Genomic DNA, 26,301 nt, shown 5'->3' on the forward strand with positions numbered 1-26,301 from the left:
TCAATCGTAAAAAGCTGACTTGATATCCGAAAAATAAATGAAACGATGCTATGCTTTCGCGATGACAGTTGAGACATTCCGAGCTGTCACCGCCTGTCATTATCGCTTTGATGGGACTGCCCCTTTCATAAGAATCTGTTACTTAAACATAACGTTAATTTGTAAGAACGGTTCCAAGAAAATTGGTTAACTGTTGAAGATAAAAGGTTTCTGTAATAACTTTGATTTGATCTTCCTCTCAGTATTGCTTGATTATTGATAATGGTATCATGTCTTGTACCATACTCCCTTAGCCCGCTACCATATTAGACTACATCATCACTTACTACCAGGTGAGATTGCAGTCATGGGCTAACTTGTAGTGGAATAAAAAATAAAAAATCCAAAGATGGCAGTACTTTCTAAAGATAGATTCCAAGACGCTATGGAACCAATGCTGTCGTTGGTAACTTAAGTTGGTTACCCTATTTTGTTGCTTGTCTTGATCCAGTGACTGTGTGTTTGTAAAGTAGATCTATATAATATTATTATTTTTCATAAGGTGAAGTAGTTTTTGTGCTCTAGTCGCATTATTCAGTGAGAGATCAATCACGAGCGGTCATTCAACCCAGTCAACGCTGAAATAAAATACCGCTCATTGGCAGTTAATGGAAACTATTCTTTCCCTGTTAACGCTGTCGAAGTAAGCGGTGTAATTAAACTTTTATTTGTAACACATAACCTCTGTTTATTTTTCCATTACATTACAAACTACATACTTATATTACCAGTTTAAACATATAAATATAACCTAAAATAAACTATTTAAAACTAAATAAAATCTAAAACGTCCTCGAAACCACCGCAGCGAGGCACAGTTCCTAAGATGCTGGCAGCATTGCCCCTTTGGATGGCCAAACTAATTCGTTGGCCAAGGTATCAGGTATCTGCCCGCTCTAGGATCACCGATAGACTCGATAACCCTTTTCGATAATTCTTTGAAAAGAACTCTTGCCTCCGGACCCCACGGTCCCAAAGTCTCTACTCCAAAAGGCACAAAATTGAAGCTGCTATCCAGGTTTTCAAAAAACCTGTAACCTCTGTGCAATCTTCTTATCGTATATATTCCTTTATGTTTTGCGTGCAATAAAGAGTTTATTCTTCTTCTCTGACATTTCAATCATGAACCATTTCCTTTTATGTATAATATTGTAAACAATATGTGGTATAGGTGTACCTTTAATAAATAAATAATAATTGTGTTCTCAAAGTGCTCGAAATTGGCATAAGATAATTTCGAATCTGTGTTTGCTTTTCTTAACACTCGGAATCAACAAACACATTGAAATATTGTAACAAATTGAATATCACTTATTTACGTAAATCCCCAATGATTTATAGCCTGCGGTATAAAATTTATTAACCTCAATCGAAACCGATCGCAATTTCATCGCGCGTATAAAAGATCGGGATGTGCCGCTTTAAATAAAAGTGTGAATATTACTATAAGGCTAGGAATACACGGAGGCACGATCGCGTGCGAAAGCGTTTTTGTGACTACACTCTCTGGCGGTGAATTATACCAATACTCACGCAATTGAAGAGTTTTTTTTGAGACTGTATCTTTATAGTAAAATGAACTGAATTTCTCAAGCTTTAAAGCTTAAATCCGTTCGTTAGTTATTCATTAAAAATAAGCTGCATTAATTAGGTTTAATAACTAAATAAGCACTTATTTTAATCATTATATAATCTTATTAAAGCGTTCTTAATCAACATCTAGTTTTGTGAATGTATTTTCAAACCTGTATTTTCCCGAAATTTCTCTAGTAGTTCAAGAATTACTGTACGTTTTGTACGTCGATCTATAGGATGCTAACTATCTCTATGTAAATTTCATCGCTATTGGATTAATAGTAGATAGGCTATTTTTTTAATCTGCGGGAACCATTTCCGGATAATTGCTGGGATAATTTCTTATCTGCTTCAATGCAGTAGTTGAGCAGTGCATTGGTATCAAAAAACTATCAATCTACTTTACTTTCAGTAGTAGTAGAGCTTATAGTGATAGAGCCCGTCCGGGGAGAACTACCGCCATGCTTATTTTTGCCGCAAAGTAGTATTTCTGTTGCCAAGTAGCATTTCTGGTCTGGATAGTCGTGGTGATAATGATGATCACCTCAGATGAATGAACACAGGACAGTATTCAGGATTTATCCATCGCATACCTTGAGATGTGTTGCTCGATATCTTCTTTCAACTATTACTATAAAAAAATATCATTTAAAATATAACAAACTAAAAACTTAACCCAGCCGCGCCGCTTAAAAAAAGCTGTGTACTCCGAGCCTAACATATTCAGTGTATTGACGGCCGACCACCGGGAGCGATCGACTTGAAAACAAAATGTTGTATTCTTGTACCTTGTACCGTCTATAGTTGTATCAATGTAGTACCTCGACCACACAGCCGCGGGGTTCAGACCATTTACAACAAGGCTGGTCGAAAATAACATCGAATTCCGTAACACATGCATACTAAACACACTTTTTATCGGACAGGTCGACAAGACTGACTGTGATTTGAGTTGAGCTTTTTTTATTCCACTACAAGTTAGTCTAAGATCATGAATATGAGGAGTATGAGGAGTAGGAGTAGGTTTCTACGCGACATCGCACACTAAATCATCGCCGGAACAGTAAATCACTTCGCACGTCTTCGTCGGTAGGGCCAAAGCGGTATATATAAGTAGATAAATATTTAAACGTATGACATCAATTGTGCGAATGAATTTCGAAACTAAAGATAGTCCTGAAACTAATAATCAACCAAAAAGATAAAAAAGAACAGTAAATTGAAATAACGTGGACTTTGATATAGAAAGTGAAGTTAACTGCAACATTGACAATGAAACAGTGTCAAACGGCAATCCGTTAAAGCTGATCAAAACATCACCACGAGAAATGCAGTGACGCATCTTGACCAACATAACGAAGCGTCTGAATAAAAACTATCTGATCTTATAACCGTGGTAGGTAGAAGGAGGAGAATTGAATGTATTTGATTTTGATGGCAGCAAGGTTAAAATTGTTTCAAGTGAGAGCGTGGATGGGAATGAACAAAAGCATTAAGAACAATTTGCGCCAATGAAAAGGCGTTAGGCGAACTTGACCCGGGTTCAGTTGTGTATGCAACTTACTTGTTTGTGAGAAATTGGAATTGGTTTTGGAAATAAAATTGAGCTATTTTTATTAGTGTTTTTACCTACACTTGGAGGAATTATCAATTTTATAAATTTAAAATGCATATAAAAAATTTCGGAACCGACAGTATTTGAACCTGCGACTCTCGGGCAATCGCGGCCTGAGCGCTTTCACCAATTAAGCTACAGCTTTCCTACCGTCGATGCCGAAATTTGTATATGCCTTTCACATCAGTCTTATAGCGACTGTAGCGTCATCTAGTAGGAAACGGTGCAGATTCGATCTACTTTTTCAAAGGTCCATATTACAATGAGACACGTCTGAAACAAGAGATGACGCATTGCTTTTTAATATTTTTATAATTTTTATTGGTGTTTTTACCTACACTTGGAGGAATTATCAATTTTATAAATTTAAACTACTATTAAAAAATTATTATTAAAATTATCATAATAATCAACCCACTACAGGCCCACTACAGGGTAGGGGCTTCTACTCAGATTGAGAAGGATTTTGCCGAGAGCATTATGGAGAAATTTCAGACATGCAGTCTTCTCACGATGTTTATGTGATGGCACACATAATTCCGAAAAGTAAGAGATGCTGCCGGGGCTCGAACGAAGTCCTAACTAGGCTATTACTTCATCAGTCCTTTACTGCAACTTTACTCGAAGTAGGTGTTATTTTAATTACTTAAAACGTTCATAACTTAGAAAAGTTAGAGGGGCGTGCTAGGATTGGAACTCGGCCACCCGAAAGTGAAGTCGAGCTAGCGCTATCAACGCTTCATATGTAATTTTACTGTTGTATAAATTGTCGGAGCACCTGATGCTAACCTGGTGCAGGGCATGCCAGAAACACTTCCTAAAACAAGCTGCCCTGTCCCCAATCTGATGCGTAGGTGTTACGCCTTATGCGCCTGCAATAACACCGGCAACCACGCCCTTCACACAGAATTGCAATCATCGTGCTTTGACAAGCTCCGTCACACAAAGCTCCACGACTTCTAGAACACTATTTTAACTATCGTAATTCGAGAAAACTTAACCTAAACATTACATAACATTATTTATCGATTTGTGGGCGATTTCCGCGCTATTCTATGATGACACTTGACAGTCATCAAATAATACCAGATAAAACATGTGCTCCGATCAACAATTCAAATTAATTCATGGAAAAATTTATACAACACATTATATTGGTTCGTGCGCTACTCTACCATGTCTGTTTGTCGGTGCCCTTTTATGTTGAAGATAGATGGTCGGAGCATCAATGGTGGAGTTGAAATGCGCACCATCTGCGTCGTTAGTTGAATTTATCAGTTACTCTTTGTCGTTAATTGTATTGATTTTGAATATTTATCGGCAATAAATATTAATATGCTGTGGATATAGTTATTTTCGATGGCATCGAAAGCTTAGTTGTGTTATTTACTTGTTTTTTTTTGTTAAGTTTTGAGCGCTTTCTAGAGAATTAAGGACTAATTAAGGCTTTAAACAATGAAAATACGTTCGATTTTACTCTGTCTTTCCAGCGTTTTGTTACTCAAAAAGGATTTCAATATTTCGAACGTAATAATCTACCTATCATACTAAGGACACTGCTCAAACGTGTGCTGCTTGTGACAGGCGTTTGCTCGCCCCGCCTCGCCTTGGTCGAAGTGGCGGGGAATTTTCATTTTTGAATTTGAATTTGAATTTTATGTTACATTTTTGGTGAATAGCGGTATTCGAGCGTAAGGACAGTTAGACTGAATCGCAATATTGGTAGGCGGGGCCTTTCCCATCGACATAGAGGTCAAAACGTTTAACAATAGTCAATAGAACTACAAAAATGGGGCACGCAATCAAATCAACATCTGAATCTCATGGTATGCTCGTTGGTGTGCTCAATTTCACTTTAATTGGAGTTACGAAAAAGTAGATCAATCGCTTCGATATTGGAAATATTAATAATCCATCTCTCTATTTCGACACTCGTATTGACGTAGCTGTGGAAGATAACGGACCTCCCCTTAAATATTTGTGAAATTTAATAGATTTTAGTGCAAAAAACACATTGAGAAAATAAGAGGGAAAACAGTAATAATTCTTAGTGCCAGGGTGCCAAGGCGGCCTTATCACTAAAAGGGATCTTTAAATGAGCGTGCGAAGCGGATAAAATGGTGGAAACTTGAACATACTTTGTTATTTTGAACTAATATATATGTGTGTAATTACACATATAAAAGAAGAAGTTTTAAGAGTATTGTAAGGTATTTATCGAGGTATTACCACCAACGTTAGGTTAAACTGAATAAAGATTTTTAGAAGTTTCCTTTTTAATTTAAATTTAACATCATCATCACATTAACTCATTACCGTCCCACTACAGAGCATGGGTCTCCTCCCACAATGAGAAGGTAAATTTTCTGTCCCTTCCTCCCCCTGGTGAGATGTCGTGAGATTTTATTCAACCCCCTCCCCCATCTCCCAACGTGTGATGAGCATGAATGTTTGCCAGTGTCTGGGTGTTTATATGTATGTTCTATTATTTATGTAATATATTCATAAAGATATTCATCAGTCATCTTAGTACCCACCCATAACACAAGCTACGCTTACTTTGGGGCTAGGTGGCGATGTGTGTATTGTCGTAGTATATTTATATTTAGTTAAGACTAGTAATCGATATTGCTGAGAGTTTAATTTTAAGTGTTATTTAAATTAAAATTAAAAAGCGTGATATTTGCCGAGCCGAGAATCGAACCCCTCCCCCCCTTAAACACCTCACGTATTTTATGGAGGCCCCCCCTTAAGGCCGTAGTCCACTACGCCGGCTCAGTGGGATTTTTTGGACTAACAAAATAATGTAACTAAAAAATAAATTGGTAAAATGGTTTACAATGTTCGGATGATTTATCGCTCATATGGAGATATTTATTAATGCCTAATAAATAATCATAAGTTTAGTTGTAAGCCTTTATCATCAGTGGTGTGCCCAAAACATTATTACGTCTCATTAGTATGCCATCACTGTCTTAGTGACTGGATGAGTTCACTGATTTTACCATTTCCGTGCGCGGAATTAACATCAATTGACGCGGAATAAACGTTTAATTCCTCCAAATTGTCAACGATCAAAAGAATCTGTGCCACTACAGACAGCTACACCTTCAAACGTCACTCAAACCCGGCATTAAGATAAAGAGAGAATTAATGAAAGCGTCGTTTAGCGGACGGAGACAAAGGGCTACGAAGTGGAAACAAATTAGTGCAGGCGATATGCGCGTGCGCATCGTTTGTCAAAATAAAGTGGCGCGTTGACGACCGGTGACAGTTCAGTCGCGAGTGACAGTGTGTGGCAGCACTTTGAAAAATTACATTAAACGTTTAAGATTTTTTTTATTGACAAGCGGTTTGCTTCGACCTCGGCTGTGTTCAACTTCTTATAATAATCTTAAGTAGGTATATCTTTCTAATACTAACTTTTATTCTGCGAACAACGGCGGCGCTTCGCCTGCCCATTGCTCAACACATAAGGGCCAACAAATACATGGCTTCCTCAACAAATGAAAAAAAAATTAGGTGACGATAGGAATTTTCCAATCCGGCTTATTAGCGTGGCGTAGCGTTAGAGATTAGCGTGTTTTAACAAAAAAACAGCAAAACAATGATTATTAGTTTAGAAAGATATTATTAGATACAGATATATCAAGTCCCGTAGCTACCGAAAAACATTTTTGTTACGCTCTTTAAAATCACTACTATAATTTCCCTATACATTTGAATTAGCGCCAAAGAGCCTGGTGATAGGGTAAACATAAAAAATCATATTTAAGGATATTGGAGAAAAAGCAATCGATATTCATCGCAACTCAATACCTATGTATTCTTGTTACAGCTTTGGTTAGCTCTTAACTTCAATCTCACCCAGTGGTAAGTGATGATGCGGTCTAAGGTGGTAACAAGCCGTCAAGGGCGTGACAGTTATAAACCCTCGGTTTCCACACTGCATCGTACCATAACGCTAAATTGCTTGGCGCCACAGCTTTGTTGATATGGTACCTAGCCACGGTTCAAGCCACGCCCAAAACAGAAAAAAAACATAAACTATCAACTCCCAAATTCACTCTGCAGTGATCGAACCCGGGAAAGGAAACATGAAACCTCCTCACATTGCACCACGGAGGCCGTCAGTTCTTTGCCGGGCCGACACAAAAATTGTACATACCACATAAAAAATTATAGTCCGTGTAAGGAAATAAACGGAATAGATGTTATGTTTAACTTGACACACCTTAATTGCAGTCATTATGAATTAACATATTACTATTATTAGTCATTTCTGTTAAAGAGGTCGAATTAACCGCAAACACCACAAATCAAAACATCTGCAAACAGCTGTTTGTCAACCAATCAATACTGTTACATGTTTTACCGAAACCTTTATGTCCAAGATAAATAAAAATATTTTTTATTCAAATTGCCACATAGATGGTAATTTCGATACCCACATTAACAAATAAAAATATATACCTACAAAGTAGTGAGAGTAGCCATAACTAAAAACTAAACTTAAAACCAAAGCTGCGAAGGTTCCAAATGCGCACTGGTTTAAGAAGAAGCCCACAACAAACTTAGCCGGGGTGTTCTTTTTGCTATCACCATCACCTGATGTTTCTTTCTACACCGATTTGTATTCAACAGATGACTTCGAATATGTCTTATTTATGTTTTTGTTAACCTTGCGTACCCTGTCGTTTTTAAGTATAATTTGTTTTACTGTAATAACCATTATTATTGTGAATCGAAATTTATGTAAGGCAAAATGGGTGTGAAATGAACATTATAATTACTGCTATCGTCTATATAATCGAAATAATACTTCACAGGCTTTAGATATCTCTGAGACAAATATATAAAATAAACTGCGACAATATACTATGACAATACACACATCGCCATCTAGGTGTACAAAAAAAGTGCATTTCATTATCGTTCAAGCTGCAATGACATTACTCCGTGAATGGGGACCTTTAATTGTTTATCGTCCACGTGTCACCGTATACCTTAATTAAGAATGATGATGTATTTGACATCCTTACTAATATAATAAATTCGAAAGTACGTTTGTTTGTTTGTCCTTTCTTTACGCCCTAACTTAGCGACAAATATTTATAACGACTTAAGGTGACATGGGTTACTTTTTATCTTAGAAAAAACAAACCTTTCCCACGGGATTTGAGAAAAAACAGTAAAAAAGCAGACGAAGCACTGAAAATCAACTAATATTATTATATTTAAGACCGGACAGAAATTATCAAGTACTAGATGTTGCCAGCGTTCTCCGTCCGAGTTTTTGATGGTATTTAAAAATCCTGTAAGAACATTTTTTTTTCTAAGATAAAAAGTAAACCATGTTACTCTACGAATGAAAAAAGTACTTACTATTTGAAAACATAATATAATGTTATGCGCCAGAAATGGCTGGGCGCTGTACGTAAATATGATAAAAACAAATAAATACCTTGTTAATTGCGCGCGTTTTAACCGCTCAACACTTTGCGACGTGTCTGAAAACAAAAGAGAAGTCGTTTTAATATTTATTTCAGTACGTGTTCAGGATCTGTATCATCGTCATCGATCCATTAAAGGCTACAGAGGTCCCTTTAAGAATAAGAAGGGTTTAGACCGTAGGTGGGACCGTGGATTGTAGAACTTTGACTTTACTTTCGGGGTGCCGTGTTCGTGCCCAGCACACGCCTCCTAAATTTTAGTTATTTATTTATTTATATTCTTATTCTAACACTATCATTACAGAATACTTAAACCTAATACGATAGTGTAGCTTTTGTAAAAAAAAAAATCTTAACATCATAATATTTTATTACCTATTCCTGTAACAAATAAATAAATATACTACGACAATACACACATTGCCATCTAGCCCCAAAGTAAGCGTAGCTTGTGTTATGGGTACTAAGATAGCTGTTTAATATTTTTATGAATATGATACCTAAATACTTATAATATACATATAAACAACTAGACTCTGAAAAACATTCATGCTCATAACACAAAAAAATTCCAGTTGTGGGAATCGAACCCACGGCCTTGGACTCAGAAAGCAGGGTCGCTGCAAACTACGCCGATCGGCCGTCACAAATAACCCACATTGCGATCCTTGTGAATTCACTCAGAGCGCAACAATACAAATCTTATTGCTTTGATATGACATTGAGGATGCGGAGGAGGCGCGCGTCATTGATGCCTCTTACTTATAATAACCTAAATAATTTTTAGCAATTAAAATGTTCACCAATACATAAGTTCATATATAAGTTATTATGAGCTATAATAACTTTATTTATTGATTTATACTCTTTATTTGGACTCAAAATATAATAAAGAAGAAGAATAGAAAAGAAACACAGACAGAAGCAGTATACAAAAGGCGGCCGTATCGTTTCGTAGCGATCTCTTCCAGGCAACCTTAGGATAAGGAAAACAAAAGGATTACAGACAGCAGGTTATCCATATTAAAAAAAATACATACTAATAACTACATAGTAATTCTAGATCTAGTTTACACAAATAAAATAATACATAATATAATAAATATTAAAAAAATAATAATAAACTATACTTTAATATATCATGAATACATTAATAACACAGTAAATACTATACTATACAAATCGTCTTGAATGTAAACTATAGTGATTTTTGACAGCTTCCTTAAATATATCAAGTGATTTAGACGTGTGATTTTTAACTTTAATAATTTTAAGCAATTAAAATGTCCACCAATCTACACTGAGCTGTATAATATGCACGCTTGTATCATATGCAGCTATTATACCATACATTATTGAGAGTCATTTGTTATAGTTATTAAAAGTAATTAAAGTAAGGCGGGAGTGGGCCCTCGGGACGGTAATTTGCGATTGGCAATGTTAACGTGATTGAAGGTTTCAATTAGTGGGTGATTAAAGTTCCAAAGGCAAGAACAAATATAAATGGACCTCACCTCACCTGAGTCGTTTGTTTAAATATGTTGCAAAAAAATTGCACCGCTATATTTTAGGTATGTATTTACTCGTAATGTAATAGGTTTATCAATATGGCACTAACAGTGCGATTGTAAAATCAGTACAGTAAGTATTTCTTGAGGAAGGTAAAATGACATAAACTACTATGTAATTTTACGCGGCGTCCCTTAATGCGGGTAAAACCGCAGGGCTCAGCTCTCTCCCTCTCTTTAGTCTGTCCCTCATGACTGAGGATCATGGTCACTGCTATAGCGAGTAATCTTGTGATATCTCTGTTGTGGGTAGGACTTTCAACAAATGTGTATTTAAAGAAATTCAAAAACACTTGCTTCAATGATGAAGGAAAAGTTCGTTAGGAAAACTGCATGCCTGAGAGTTCTCCATAATGTTTGGAGTCCATCAAACCGCACTGGGCCAGTGTGGACTATGGCCTTAACCTTTTCTCATTGTGGGAGAGGACCAATGCCCTGTAGTGGGCTGATAATGGGTTGATATGATAAATGAATAAATGAATTAATATATTACTACAATACACACATCGCCATCTTGCCTCAAAGTAAGCGTAGTTTGTGTTATTGGTACTATTTTTTTATTATGAACGATAGGCCAGCGCTTGACACAATCATGCCCGTTAGAAAGCAATGATGAGGTCTAGGTTTGCGCACGCTTGCATAGAAAAAGCCTTTTCACTCTAGCCTTGGAGGTACTCAAATTATACGTGTTGCCGGGAGGGCGTTCCACATCTTTCGTTCGGTGCGTTTCGTGCGAGTTGATGGAATATCAATCACATAAGGATGCCACCGGTCACGGTGTCTCGCTGTTCTGTGGTAGAACGGGGAAGGAGGAACGAGATTGTGAAGTTCCTGAGCACACTCACCGAAGTATATCCGGTAAAAAACCGATAAACCGGCGATTGCGTCGGTGCTGGAGACTATGTAGTTTCGTCTGTGTTAACGATTAGTCACCTATAATTCTCCTGGCGCTACTACCTAACTAAATAATATACATAAATACTTATAATATACAGATAAACACCCAGACTTTCATGTTATGATTATAAATAACAAGAAATGTGCAGCTTTTCATTACCAGGGGTTCATAAGAGTATTGTGGGTCTTGCGGCAGGCTTTAAAACAACATTTTTCAGCCCAAAGGTCTCGTTAGTGTATTGACAGTGGGGAACCTAGGCCGCTCAATAAATCACCGCTGTGACCGGTGTTAATTGTCCCACTACTTTGTTGCACATAACTGGCTCGGATCATGATTTAATTTGGGTTATAGATATAATTGGTCAGAGCGACGTGTCAGAATGTATCTTGAGATTTATTACTTTGCTGTCACGAATATAATCAATAGTGCTATTCTGTAATACGCAGTACTTCTCGTCGTTGAGTTCGCCGTTGAAACATCTTTAATTATGTGTGTGAGTCACGGATGTTTTCACCACTTCAAAATAAAGTTTATATTTGAATACTTGCAATTTTTGACTGCTATAGCAGTAATTTAATGCTTTTGTTATTTCTGCTATAATTGAAACAAAATTCGATAAAAAATATAATTAGAATAAAAGGTTTATTAGCAAATTATCACTAGAAACCATTTTCCAACGTTTTGTACGTTAACAAAATCATTTAAAAAAAATATTTTATAATGGACCTATCACAGACACTAACGCGTTATGTTTATTACACGAGGGATGCCAAAGAGTTCTAATCTAAGACGAATCCCATTAAACACATACGAATTCTTCTGATAGTGGAGCAAATAAATTCAAATTCAAATTCAAAATGTTTTATCACTAGCACTTATGGAGCGTTCATTCATTTAATATAGTTACACTATTGTTTGGTGATGGTGATCGTTATAAGTTACGAAAGCAGTTAACTAACGCTAGGAGGGTATCAAACGCGCCCTGGTCTAAGAAGAACCCACAACAAACTGGCTAGGTTTTTTCAAAATATAATAAAATTTAATATTAGGCAGTCTAGCGAGTCTGTGAGAGTGAGATTTCCTCTATAAGAGTCAAGGTCTGTGGTGAGATCTGTGTGAGATCATCTTTTGACCCAATAATGATATAACGTCAAAAGATGATGATGATAAAAAGAGAAAATTAAGTACATTAAAAGCCTGCTTTTAAATTACTAAAATTAAATTATATTCCAGCAAGGCTCTCGCGTCGATGAATCGTAGTCGAGATGCTAGCGTCGAAAGCGATGGCTGTGACTCTGAGAATATTATGCTGTACAGGACGTGACTAAAATCGCAGATAATGTCAGAAAATACAAAGTGAACCGTGTTTACGCCGGATTGATATTTATTTGACAATGTTTTGCTTGTTCTGTCCATGTTGTTCTCCTTCGTATGACTAATGCGATGATTGGACTGTACTGATGACTACAGCGCATGGCTCGCGAGGCTGCGTTGCCTTTGCCTCACACCACACATAGCCTCCGCTGAAAAAAAAATCCTGTGCAATTTATTCGCACGCGGCGGAAGTATAACTTCTAGCCTACGAGAGAGTGAGGTGGATGTTGAGTATCAGAGCTATTAGGATAAATGTAAGGTTTATAATTTATTTTTCCATGGTAACTAGGATAGTAAAAAATGTATAATGGTTTCTGTCTCACTCTGTCCTATACATTTATGTGTTTGTTTCTTTATCTAGATATTATACGGTTTCCTTGGCAACTTAAATAGGAAAAAAATAGATAACATAATATGTATATTTCTGTCTAATTCTTTGCCAGCTTCTTCTTACCTGTCGTTTTTTCCGGTGCATCCGGTTTGACATCACAACGATTCTAAAGAAGTTTCACTTCAAAAACTGTTTAGGGCAGGCAGTGCTTTTCTGCATTTCTAACGTACCTACCCTAATTATCATACCTTTTCTTACTTGCTTTACTATGTAATCTATTAATTAATTTAAAAATGTTATAAATTAAACATTTATATAGAAAATCCCAATATTCCAGAAAACACGATTATTGAAGCATGTGTAGGCACTACTTTACACTAAAAAGTAACAAAATGATACTTCACATAAGAAAATATAGAGCATACAATCTTAAGTGATGGTATAATAATGCAGTCTAAGATGGTAGCTCTTCGGGTAACGGGGGTTTATACGCGACATCGTAACGGAACGTTAAATCATTTGGTGGCACGTTTTTTTCGGTGGCTACTTTAAACGGCCTGTTAGCCTCCCACCAGACCAGACATAAGACAAGTCAGAAATTATAAATTCCCAAATTGTCCCTGCTCGTCCTGGCTGTCAAAAAATCCTTTCCTGAGATAAACTTCATTTTGGAGTTAAGACAACGTCAGTTATTTCAAATTTTGTCCTGGCGCTTACAAACCCTTAGTTTACTAATGGAGGATTTATTTGTGAAGTAAGGGTTATTTATTTATTTATTTATACTCTTTATTTGTACACCACTCAGAAAAACGAGACAAAAAAAAAGAACAGACACATGAAGAATGAAGCAGGATACAAAAGGCGGCCTTATCGCTAAGTAGCGATCTCTGCCAGGCAACCTTAGGATTAGAAAAACTAAAAAGAAAAACGAATAGGTGGTACCCCACCTATTCGTTTTTCTTTTTAGTTTGTTTGTTTGTTGCACTGTTCAGTGCAGTGAATACATACAAATATCTACATATTAATACATAAACCTAAAAACTAAAAGGCTAAGGTAAAGGGTTAAGGCTAGGATGAGATAGAAAATTTTTGTGTCCGTCCCATTGACCAATGGGAAAGAATGCCTCAGTCCGAGGCACGCCAAGCGCAAATTTTCCTCGCGAGGCACGGTATGTGGCTTTTGGTTAGTCAGGATGCTGCCAACTGAAGTACATTGATTTATGGTAGTCTGCTTGTCACGCTTAGATGTCTAGATGTTATCAATGCCTTTATAAATGATGGCATTGTGTGAAGTGTTAGTTAGCCTGACATAATACCTGCGACCTCGTGTTCAAATGATGTTCTTGGTATAGGTTGGTATAGGTATATGTTCAAATCAATCCATGGAATCAAAAAATATTTCGACATCATAAATTATTCTCAAGAACCTAGTTTAAATAAATAATAAATAAATAAATATACTACGTCAATACACACATCGCCATCTAGCCCCATGTTAGTACGCATCAGTGGCGTGCAATCCATACATACACAAAAGCACTGCATACCCCAAACATTGATATATAACTCGAATAGGAGGAAAGTTTGTGCCGTTTTATGCAATTTTCCTGGTGTATGCATACCCTGGTAAGAAACCCAATGCACGCCACTGGTACCCATAACACATTATGGGTTTATACTAAGATGACTGATGAATATTTCTATGAATAATATACATAAATACTTATAATATACAGATAAACACCCAGACACTGAAAAACATTCATATTCATCACATAAATATTTTCCAGTTGTGGGAATCGAACACACGGCCTTGGACTCAGAAAGCAGGGTCCCTGCCCACTGCGCCAGTCGGGCGTCAAGTTAAGGTAGGTAGGTATGCGTTTATCTGCCGCCAAGCAGCATTTCTGTGTTCCGACCTTAAGGGCGTGATTGGTGATATAATTTGGTAGGTACATATACAATTACATGAGGCCTCACATCTTTTTTATTTTGTTTACGGGTTGAAAATCTTCAAAGATACCCAACCCAGGGAAGCCGGTCTTCCCTGGGTTGGGTATCTTTGAAGATGCTATGTGGAATTTTTACCCGCTAAAACCCCCTCGGTGGCCATTCTCGGCACATATTTGGGAGGCTCCGGGATCTCCTAAGAACGCACCGGTGCCTCCCTCGTACAGCACGTAGAGCTCGTCCCGGGAGGAAATATTCCCCTCACCTCAATTGCCTCGTTATAGGCTTTTTTTTATATTAATAGCGGGCTAACGAGTAGGTTAAACCTGATGTTAAATGATCACCGCCGCCCATAAACATCTGCAGTACCAGAGGAGCCACCGCTGCGTTGCCGGCTTTTAAGGAATTTGTTTATCCGCCCCTTGAATAACCCTAGATTGTATTTCGAGGAAGGAAACACATCAGATGGGAGATTGTTACATGAAAGAATAGGCTATGGCAAATATTATAAATGTGAATATAAGTTTGTTTGTTACGCTTTCATGCAAAAACTGCTAAACCGATCATCACGAAACTTTGTACACATATTCCTGAAGGTATTAGAAGTAATATAGAATGCTTTTATCCCGAAATTAAGCTCAGTCCTCTTGAAAAGGGACGAAAGTGTTTGACGATTTTACACCAGGCTTAGCTATCCAAAAAATACATAAAGTATAATACTTAAGCAAAGGCATTGTAAGTTATAAAAAGCTTACCCTTAAGTACTTATACCTCTTTACCGGAGATTTTCTTAATTTTATATCATCTGCATACTCTGTGCATACCCTCTATGCACGCCACTGGACACAGGGTGTAATTTTTTTTTTATGTTTATAGACGAGCGCTTGACTGCAATCACACCTGATGGTAAGCGATGATGCAGCCTAAGGTGGAGCGCGCTTGTCTAGAAGATGCCTATTCACTCTTGATTTGAAGGTACTCATATTGTAGGAACTGGAGAAAATGGAAACTGGAAGAGCATTCCAGATCCTAGCGGTGCGGATCAGAAACGAAGATGCGATATAAGCGCTTCGTACGCGTCTATGGTGTATCGACCACGTAGGGATGCAGATCCTTACGGTGCCTCGCGGTTCAAGGGTAAAAAAGCGAGGGGGGAACTAGATCAAATAGTTCTTGAGGTATAGAATACCGAAAGGCAGGCAACCTTGGGACGATGTTCCATACTCTGAAGTTTTTTATTTTGTAGGACCTCTGTGTTCCTTGCGATCGCGCAACTTTGTCTGTCTTGGATTTCAGATTTTTTGTGAATAAGAAGCGGTTTTGTGTATTGCGGTTGTATCTATCCAACTGCCTCGTTGTTCTAGGTGGTTCTGGATTAGGTTAAACTTAGAGAAGAATCCTGGAAGAGAGGAGGATAGGAGATAATCCGATTATGGGTACGGGGTATAGAAAAAAAAAAATAGGAGGCCTGTACACAGACTGTGCTCTCCAATCGATGCTGAAGCCAAAACTGTATTTTTTGTCTCTCTGTATCTTTGCCGCCATACATTTTCTGCACTCTTCTGCTCTCACTGAATACGCCCATGTGCAAGAAATTTTCTTAAACGTGTAAACAGCAATGTACGCAAGCGAACTTATTAGCAAAGACTTAGAAAACTTCTGGTGTCACATGAGCAGGCAAAATATATCAATATTTCACTATAAGCTGAGAGAACATTTCATACACAAAACCGCAGTAAAGGCTCTATTACTTTTCAGCCACTTCCTGCCAGTTACAATGGGACATATTTCACACATTGTTTGCACCACTTCGTCCCTTTCCCTCCCACCGCAGCAGATAGTCCTGTCTCTGTCACCCCTGAATGTGTCCCTATGAGAACCTTCGTAATTATTTCCACGGGACGGTGTGAAGACGGTAATTAGGCGAAGTTTACAATCGTTCGCATCATAAGGATTTAATTTGATTATGACCGAGGCGATAGTTGAGATGCATTGTATCGTTTTTGATTAACAAGAACCTATGAACTGCACGCGAAGTGTGATATGCTCACATTCCTATGAAGAATTGTTAAGGTGGATTTATAAGAGGTCCGTTAAGGTCCTTTTCCAAACTCATACTGGTCTGTCATTACGAACCCTATCAAAATCAAAGGAATTGACCTTGGAATGGGTAAGAGGAAGCAAGGGTAAAGATGCAGCCGATCAAGCATAAAAAAATCTTACCACGACCTGCCAGTGGTGAGTGAGGTCTGGCATGGCTAGTTACCGCCTTACCGACATTACAATGACGTCAGCCAAGTAATTTAGCATTCCGGGAAGAAACCAATAAGGGTTATGGAAATAAAATAAGTGCCACCCCTCACAATAAGCTCGCTACCATCTTAGACTGTTTATTGACACTTGTAGTGGAATATATTGAAATATATTTACCGTAAGCGGTGATAGTCCAGTGGGTAGGAGGACTTCGACTCCAGTTGGGGGGCGAGTACCGAGCACGCACCTATAACTTTCCTAAGTTATGTGCGTTCTAAGCAATTGAAATATCACTTGATTCAACGGTGAAAGAAAACATCGTGAGGAAATCTGCATGCCTGAGAGTTCTCAATCATGTTGTCAAGGATGTGTGGAGTCCACCAATCAGTACATTGACGGACGATTGGCGCAGTGAACAGCGAGCCTGCTTTCTGAGTCCAAGGCCGTGGGTTCGATTCCTAATATAAAACTAGAACATGTGTGTGTGATGAACATGAATGTTTTCAGTGTCTGGGTGTTAATATGTTTATTATAAGTTTTTATGTATATTATTCATAAAAAATATTCATCAGTCATCTTACCTACCCACAAAGGTAAAGGGTTGATATGATGATGATATATCGATGTGATGCCAGTTAACAATTAAGTCTGACCGATTAGTCGACAAACAAATGAAGTTCTCAAGGTCACTCAATGAAGTTTACTCTATAAATCCAATCAACGGGCAACATTGTGCCGTTGCTGCAAGCTCAAGCCTTTTTTTTCAATTCGTTAATGATTATTATACAGTCTTGGTGAGACTGCAGTCAAATCCTAACCCACCAGGGAATTGAAAAACCAACGAAGTACCAGGGACACATAAATTGGTAGGATACATTGCTCCTAAACATTTGAATAAACAGATTTTTACTTTTTATTTACCATCTTACACCCATAAGTACCTATTACGTTGAGTAATTGTATTTTTAGTATACGCAAACAAGCACCCAACCCTCTTAAAGTAATGTAAGAAAGGTGCTCTAATCCTAATATGGGTTAAGAGGAGTTATGAAACACGACACTGTGGACTAAGTCGCATGATATAACATATAACTAAAACCCGCCTTCAAATATAGTCTGCTAAACCAAACAGTTTAACGTAAAATGAAACGTACAAAGAACTACGTGAAGTTCCTAAATACCATCATATTCAAAACGGACGCGGCATCCAAAAAAAAGCATTGTCATAAAAATGAGAGAGCTTAAAAAAATCCAAACCACCCATGGCGATTCCAAAGCCACCGGCAATAAAAGTGACCCACAAAAATACATTATTTACTATTATATATCGGCAGTGCGACAGACGGACTAATCACAAACCTAAATACAAACACGGTGAACCCGGGGCACGTAGGTGTAAAAGGTACGGGCGGTAGTGTAGTCTTGTTTGATGATGCCATAGAAAAGGTTACTTCTAAATTCGTCGGTAACAATGAATAGCATCGGCCAATATTGACCGTTGCTTAATATTGTGTTCCCACGGTGTCCTGAAGCATATTTCTCATGTTACACAAGGTATAAAAGCACTGGTGTGTGGCGTTGTAGCTGGTGAATCAGTAGATCAAACAAATTGCCTCTCAAATATTGTACCCGATTATTCGAGTACTTTGGGCTCGCTGCCAGGATAAAGGCGGCTTTTAGCTTATAAAAGACACGCTAATTGTATTGCTCTTGGTGTAATCGCTTGGGATTTGATCCTTGTTTAGCAGTTTTTTTGTAAATCCTATAGTTACACAATATTTTGTATCCTCCCTTTCCTCTAAATGTCAAAAGACTGATGATGGAATGAGAGAAATCATAAAAATGAAATAATCTTTTGAGTTAGTAAAGTGAAACTGTTGTGTAATAATATAGAGACACTAATAATTATCATCAGAGAATCTAAGATGCATTATTGAATTATTATATTGATGATTCAAATCACTTGTCTAGATTGTTTTGGTATTGTGTATCCAAATATTGATACTTTTGTATTAGGGATTCGATTTATCAAACAACGTCAATATCAGTCATAATTTGAAGGTAGTACGGGTAAATTATTCGAATACGAAAGACTATACTTGATTAAGTTACCGAAAATTCAAAATTATTTTATTTCAAGTAGGCCGAGTTTATAAGCACTTTTGAAACGTCAAGTCAGTCTGTTTGTAGTGACTCTACCACCGGTTCGAAAGGCAGATTCCACTGAGAAGGGCCGGCAAGAAACTCAGCAGATTGCTCTCTTCAAACATGAGTTCTTTATAACGTTTTTAAAGGTGTGTGGAGTCCACCAATCCGCACTAGGCCAGCGTGGTGGCCCACTGCCTTCACCCCTTCTCATTGTGGGAGGAGACCCGTGTTATGGTCCGGTTATATAGTTACTCCGCGTAAAACAGTAGAATGAACTGAATGATTATGAATGAAAGAAGACTGTATGGTGCAATTTATAATTTCTTGATGTTGACTTAACAATTATGTATCCTAATTGTTAAGTCAACATCTCCTCAGGATGCTCCGGTGTCGAACCGAAACGTGCGTAGAGAATACATTACCGAGTAGGTATCTGTTTGGTGTGGAGTATCCTGCTTTTCGCGGAGTATAGCAAATAAAACTTAGTTTTCATAATTTAGGTATAAGTTTATTTTTGTTTACTTTTATGTACTTAAACATATAAATAACAAAAAAAAATAACAGTAACAGTTTAACCCAACAGGTTACAATCTCGATGAGAATATTATAGATGTAGTCACGTAAAACACACGGTATATAAATGATCTCGTAGTAAACAGTCGCTAAAGGAATGATAATGAGTCTGACACCGTGAACCCTATTCAAACACACATACCGAATGGGGAGTTTATCTTTATCGATCTCGCTACTTGTTGTATTGGTATTATGTAAATTGATTACGGGGTCGGTATTAAAATTGCTATCAAGTATTTAACTTGGTGGCTTTAATTTTAAATCTACAAACAGGTATTTGGATACCTACTAGAGATCTATGGATAGGATTTTTTTACGTGATCGATTCTAAAATACTTTCTAACAACGTTGTTTTGATGCGAAGTGAACGTTTTTCGAACAGCATTCAGAAATATACGACGTTGTAAACCCAATTGCCGACAAAACGGGATGGCAATTCGCTGTCTTTTTTTTCATTCTATAACAAATTATTCCTCGACTGTTATCTCACCTGATGGGAACTAATAAAAAAGGTGGTATCGGACTAACCTGTGAGGAGTAGGTATAACTAAATAAATAAAAATTCTACGACAGTACACAAATTGCCATCTAGCCCCAAACTCAGCGTAGCGAGCGTTATGGGTACTAAGATGACTGATGAATATTTTATGAATAGTATACACAAATTTCAGGTTAAGTTATTACCACAAACATGGGAATTGTAAAAGCCCACCAATACATTGGGGCAGCTCAGTGGGTATTTGCTCGAAAACCCTCTCTCCTATGAAGGAGAAGGCCATCGTCCAGAAATGGGTCGTAAATAGCGTCATCGAGTTGATTTACCAAAGTAATGTTACCACCCAGCCATGCGTTAGCAGTAAGTAAAAGTTTACTTACTAAAATAATGTCACCACCTAGCCCTGCGTTTTTATGCAGTAAAAGTTTGTTTGCTATAGTAATGTCACCACCCAGCCCTGCGTTATTAGCCAGTAAAAGTTTGTGTGCTAAAGTAATGTCACCACCCAGCCCTGCGTTATTAGCCAGTAAAAGTTTGTGTGCTAAAGTCGTGTCACCACCCAGCCCTACGTAAGGAGTCACTAAAAGTGACACAAGCTGCGCTTACTTTGGGGCTAGATGGCGATGTGTGTATTGTCGTAGTATATTTATTTAAAAATAAAAAAAAAAGTTTGTGTGCTAAAGTAATGTCACCACCCAGCGCTGCGTTAGGAGTCAGAAAAAGTTTATTTGCTAAAGTTATATCACTATCCAGCCGTGCGTTATTAGTCAGTAACTTGCACGATGTTAAAATAAGCTGCCTAGATTCAGTGCAAATAATAATTTAAAGAGAAAAGTAGCAATTCAAAACAATTTAAGCATTAATAATATGCTCTTTGATTTAAGCGTACATTATCAGGTTACGAAGCGTAGCTTGAATGCAATTATACCAAATCACAGTATTTGCATTACACTCGCAGTCCGCATTCGAACAGACGTGATATTTTGCTAAATGCAACTTCAATAGTCCGGTAACTATTAATTTTGTAATATCCACACAATTTTGAGTTGTAAGTGGTCGCGGATAAACACTGGAATGGTTTGTCGATGGTAAAGCAAATACGGTGGGAGTATTTTTTAGCCGACAATTATCTTTATGTTTGCGCAGGTAAAGTTGGTTTTGATGAATGAGCGGTCGTAGGTTAATCACAGATATTCAAGTTGCAGATAGAACGGATATTACGGGAGTTCCGATTCAAAACAATCGAACCTTCGACCTTTTCTTAAAATTATAAGATTTGTTTGGTTTAGCGGTCTTTCACGCAGCGACGGATATGTTTCTTGCATTGACAAAGTAAGAGAACTAAAGAGAGACAATTAGTTTTGACTTTCTGTAAATAAATAGACAAAATAAAGGCCCAAAAGTGTTTCAAAACTATTGTCATTTATTTATAACTTAACTAACTGGGTCAGCTATTTCAAAGATCTAGACAAAATTAGATAGCATTAAATAACGTTTTATCTCGGTTTTTTTTTGTTTACCCATAAGTGTACTTTGTCATATGGTTATGTTAAGGTCGATTAAACAAAATTACAAATACAGTTGTTCTCATAAACTTATAGTTTTTTGTTTTGTACTTTTTTAGGTCACGCAAATCAAGATAAAATCATTTTTGCGGAGGTATGGTAGTAAAATATATTCATATTTGTACAACTTCTGGTACATAAATTATAAATGAATATACCTAGTATGAATGCATGAATGAAGGAATACACTTTTATTGCCCACAAAACAAAAATACACAATAATATGAAAAACACTCAGTACATCGAAACCTTATCGCTACATAGCGATCTCTGCCAGGTAACCAAAAGCGTGAAAAACACAGAGGTAGGTGGTGCATATATGGACATAAAAATAAAATCAATATTCTACCACCAGATAAAACGAATACAACTTGAGTATTGAGTTAAACGGCGTGTCCCCTCTATTACTAATGTCAAGTTTAAATCTCCTCGGTAGTTGGGTGAGATGAATGGTTGGAGTGCCCCCGCTGGGTTGTTCACTACACCTGTCAGTGATGCGATGTGCATTTATCAAGAGTGCGGACCACCGATTCTGCAACACACTAATCTCTTTACATCGTTTACCATACACGTAAACTAATGTTATGCTAAACGTTGCGTTATAAGCGATAGCTGCTGCGTCCCGCGGTTTTATGAGCGTAAGTTTCAAATCCATTGGAAAAAAATGAAAGTTGGATAGAAGCAGCTGATGTTACTTTGCGGAAATCCATGATATATTATGGAAATTAAGCTTAATTTGCTAAAGTCCGCGAAAAGCAGGAGAATCTGTGTGGTGTTATTTATAATTTCATCGATCCTCCTCCTATACTCCACACCAAACAGATTTTCGGCAATGTACCCTCCACGCAGGTTTTGCTCCGAAACCGGAGCATCCTCAAGAGATGTTGACTTTACAATAAATTATTGTTAATATTGACTTGACCGTGACGTCCCTCCTGACAGAGTGAACGACTAAGGAGAAGGGAGAGATTTTTTAGCCTATTTTTATCATCATCATGATGATGATGATGCTGCTGTTTGGAGAGGCCTTTAGTCCACTGCTGGACTAAAACCCTCTCCCAACGGGAGGGGTTGCCCATAATCACCATGCCGAGCGTGCTCGCAGTAGATGGTAGTAGTAGCACAGAGGACGCTGCTGCCCGTTCCCTGTTACATTCCCTTAGTCGCCTCGTACGACAGCCGCGGAAAGAGGTGGGGTGGTGACAACTGTATTCTGATCTGCCGTCACCAAACGGCAGCTATTTTCCTTCCTGATAATTTAATTCTATTTTGGTAAAAAAGGGTGAAAATCTCTGGGCCTATGCTATAATACCCCATTCTTCCATGAGCGAGGAAGAGTGAGTGAGTGACTGAGTGAGAGAGGAGTAATCATTTAAAGAAACATGTAATTTCACACCCATCATTTTAATTTAAATACACACTAAAACACTTTGCGCGTTTAAAGCAATGCCTGTAAAAGTTTGTATCGCGTTTAAACACACTGGAGGTTTATCAAAACCAAATGAGCAATTAATCTAATTCTACGGCGTAAAGAAAGAACTTAGTAGGTGACATTTAAAATGTATTTCAAAACAGTTAAATATACCCTAAATATGAAAAAACAATTTTCACGCGATTACGTCTATAGTTTTTAACGGGTTTAAAAGTAGTTTATATGTCTAATCACATCACCAGTCATATAAAAAAAAGTTAACTTGGAACTGAAGCTCTGTTGCTGCGTGAAAAAATTAAGCCAACCAACACAGTTTTGAATTTATTGTATTAAAAGTATGTAATTAATTTCCTATAATACGATTTATAATTTTGAGTGATCCTAGAGCTGGCCTTGCCAATTGGTTTGGCCATTCAAAGGGGCAATGCTGCCAGCATCGTAGTTAATATGCCTCGACCCGATAATTTCGAAGACATTTTAGATGAATGAATGAATGAATGAATACACTTTTATTGTACACCAAAGAAACAAAAAGTAGTTACAAAGATATAAATACAATCAAGAGAGTACAATTTGGTGGCCTTATCGGTACATAGCGATTTCTTCCAGGCAACCAATGGCGTAAAAGGAAAAAAACGTAGAAAAGAGGTAGGTGGTGCAATAAATAAGATTTAAAAATTATACAAATATATAAATATAAATAAAATATATATATATATGTATATATAAATATAACTATAATATATATATAAATATATTATATATAAATACAAATAAAATATATAACATAAATATCTATATAAATATATTACATATAACATCCCCAATTAGTATGAAATACATAAATAATTCAAATTACACACTTAAAATGATTCGCTTCAGCGTTGTTCGGCTGAAAGAGACAAATAATGATCCTTCACTAGTTTCTTGAAGGTCCCAATCGATTGTGCCTCACGGATATCTAACGGCAAGGCGTTCCATAATTTAATAGCTTTTATTAGATTTTATTTTGTTTTATTTTAGTTTACACAGGTTATTTTAACTTGCCTGTAAAATTTCCTAAAATAATGTATCACTGAAATGATCTTAGACTAGTGTTTTTTAACATCTTGGAATGACGTATATATTACATTTATGGAAGTTATGTTTTCAGGTTTTGATGATACTTTTATATAAAAAAATTTATATTTTACTATTTAGGTTTGTTTGTCTTTTGCGGTAGTAATTCTAAACTAAGTGTTACGGGTAAATTATCAATAAATAAAAAAAAAACAATTTTCAATTACAACAAAATGTAAAAGTGAATTTAAATACGCCAGTTGTTGAGTTCTGCCTTCAACTCATCGCTATTTATTTTTACGATCTTCAATCGCCCAAAAAGATGAGTAGGCTGTTAAATCACCAATTAAGTGAGCAATTAGAGGAATCTTTTTGTGCGCAGCCGGCGCCTGTGATAGTTAAATTGGGTACAAGCCGACAAATTGGACACGTTTAAAACCGTTTTTCTTTTTGGTAGGTACCGTTTGAAAGCTTTTGATATATGTTTATTAGGCTTTATAAAAATTAACCCTTTACCGTCTCACTACAGGGCACGGGGCTTCTTTCAGAATGAGAATGAGTTTATTTAGTCCACCACGCTGGCCAAGTGCGGATTGGTGGACTTGACACGCCCTTGAGAATATTACGGAGAACGCTTACTAGGAGGTACGGTATTGTTGCTTACTAAAAGGTCTCCACAACATGTATCATTTAAAATGTAAGAAACGGAATAAACGATTTTTATTTTTTTTTATTCTTCATGACGTCTTCCTTCACGTCATAAAATTTTGAATTAAAACTAAAAGCTAAATAGTTAGAAAATCCAAAAGTGCACGCCTCATAATCTCATTCATTACAATAAAATTCGTCGTAAGACGTCCACTTTTCAAACAATTTTTGAATTAGTTTAATTAATAAAAAGACATTTAAAAATATCATAAGTGTTAAAAATAGTGTTTGTTTTCTCAACATTTGTCTATTTATATCCACTTATAAAAGCAATAAAGAATAAAAAACGTGACATTTTAAGTTGGAGAATCACTCGGTGTGCGTAATCTATACCCACCTCAAAGCTTCGCTTATGAGGCGTGCAATTAAAGTTAAAAATTAGTTATATAGTTAAAAAAAAGTTATACGCTGTTAAATATTGTGTTAAATAACTATGATAACATTGGCCAGCGTGGGCTACAGTCTAAAACCTTAGCAACCCGAGGTGATACCTCTTGTGAGCCGGGCATGGGTTGATAATTATTTTTTAGTTTAGTTAGATTTTTTAGACATTTTTTTAGTAATAGAAAATATTATATCCAATTTTAAATGGTCGGGTTTAATTTGAACTCTAATTTTTACAATTTTATTGAAATTTTATACTAAATTATTTTTCACTAAGGTCCGAAACGTGGTAACTTAAATAAAGCAATTAAAGTGAAATCATAAACCACACCTAAAATTGGTTAATTATGAACAGTCTAGCATTTATTAATGAAATACAACTTGCTATCGGGTCGTTACACCAGGGCTATACGTTTTAAGATATCCTAAATAGTTGGCCCTAGCTCTGAATATTAATTCAGATCTTGATCACCTATAAAGTTGATAAGGATTGTGTTCATTTTAAATTATATAGTTCAAGAGGTTGTGACTGCTAGTCTATCGACGAATTTATTTCTGTTTCTTTTTAATTGTATGTTGTTGAATAGCTGTGTGATAACGATGCAAAAAAAATTAGAGAAAAGGACATCTCATACTTGATCGCTAATTAATTTATTATTAAAGCTTAATTTAAATTTAAACAGTTAAATATATATTGGTTTAACGGTGAAGGTACACATCCTGAGGAAACATGCATGCCTAAGTGTCCTCAAGAATGTCCTCCAGGCCGTTTGTGTGGCCAGCATGGTTGACTTCGGCCTAAACCGTTCTTATCGTAGGATTAATTTTTGTTGTTCCGCCCCCAAGAGATAGGAGTTCCGCCATTTTGAATATTAGTTTG

General features: G+C 36.8%; 1 protein-coding gene across 1 annotated transcript in view; it reads right to left on the reverse strand.

Moving 5' to 3' along the window:
• LOC120632529 overlaps positions 1-26,301 on the reverse strand; it is a 190,885-nt gene that overhangs the window by 112,587 nt on the left and 51,997 nt on the right. The window contains exon 2 of the mRNA XM_039902351.1: positions 8,694-8,739. The gene's annotated coding sequence lies outside the window, so the exon portion shown is untranslated. The remainder of the gene's footprint in view (positions 1-8,693; positions 8,740-26,301) is intronic.

This window comes from Pararge aegeria, chromosome 20 (genome assembly GCF_905163445.1).
Source record: "Pararge aegeria chromosome 20, ilParAegt1.1, whole genome shotgun sequence".
Taxonomy (NCBI): Eukaryota; Metazoa; Arthropoda; class Insecta; order Lepidoptera; family Nymphalidae; genus Pararge; species Pararge aegeria.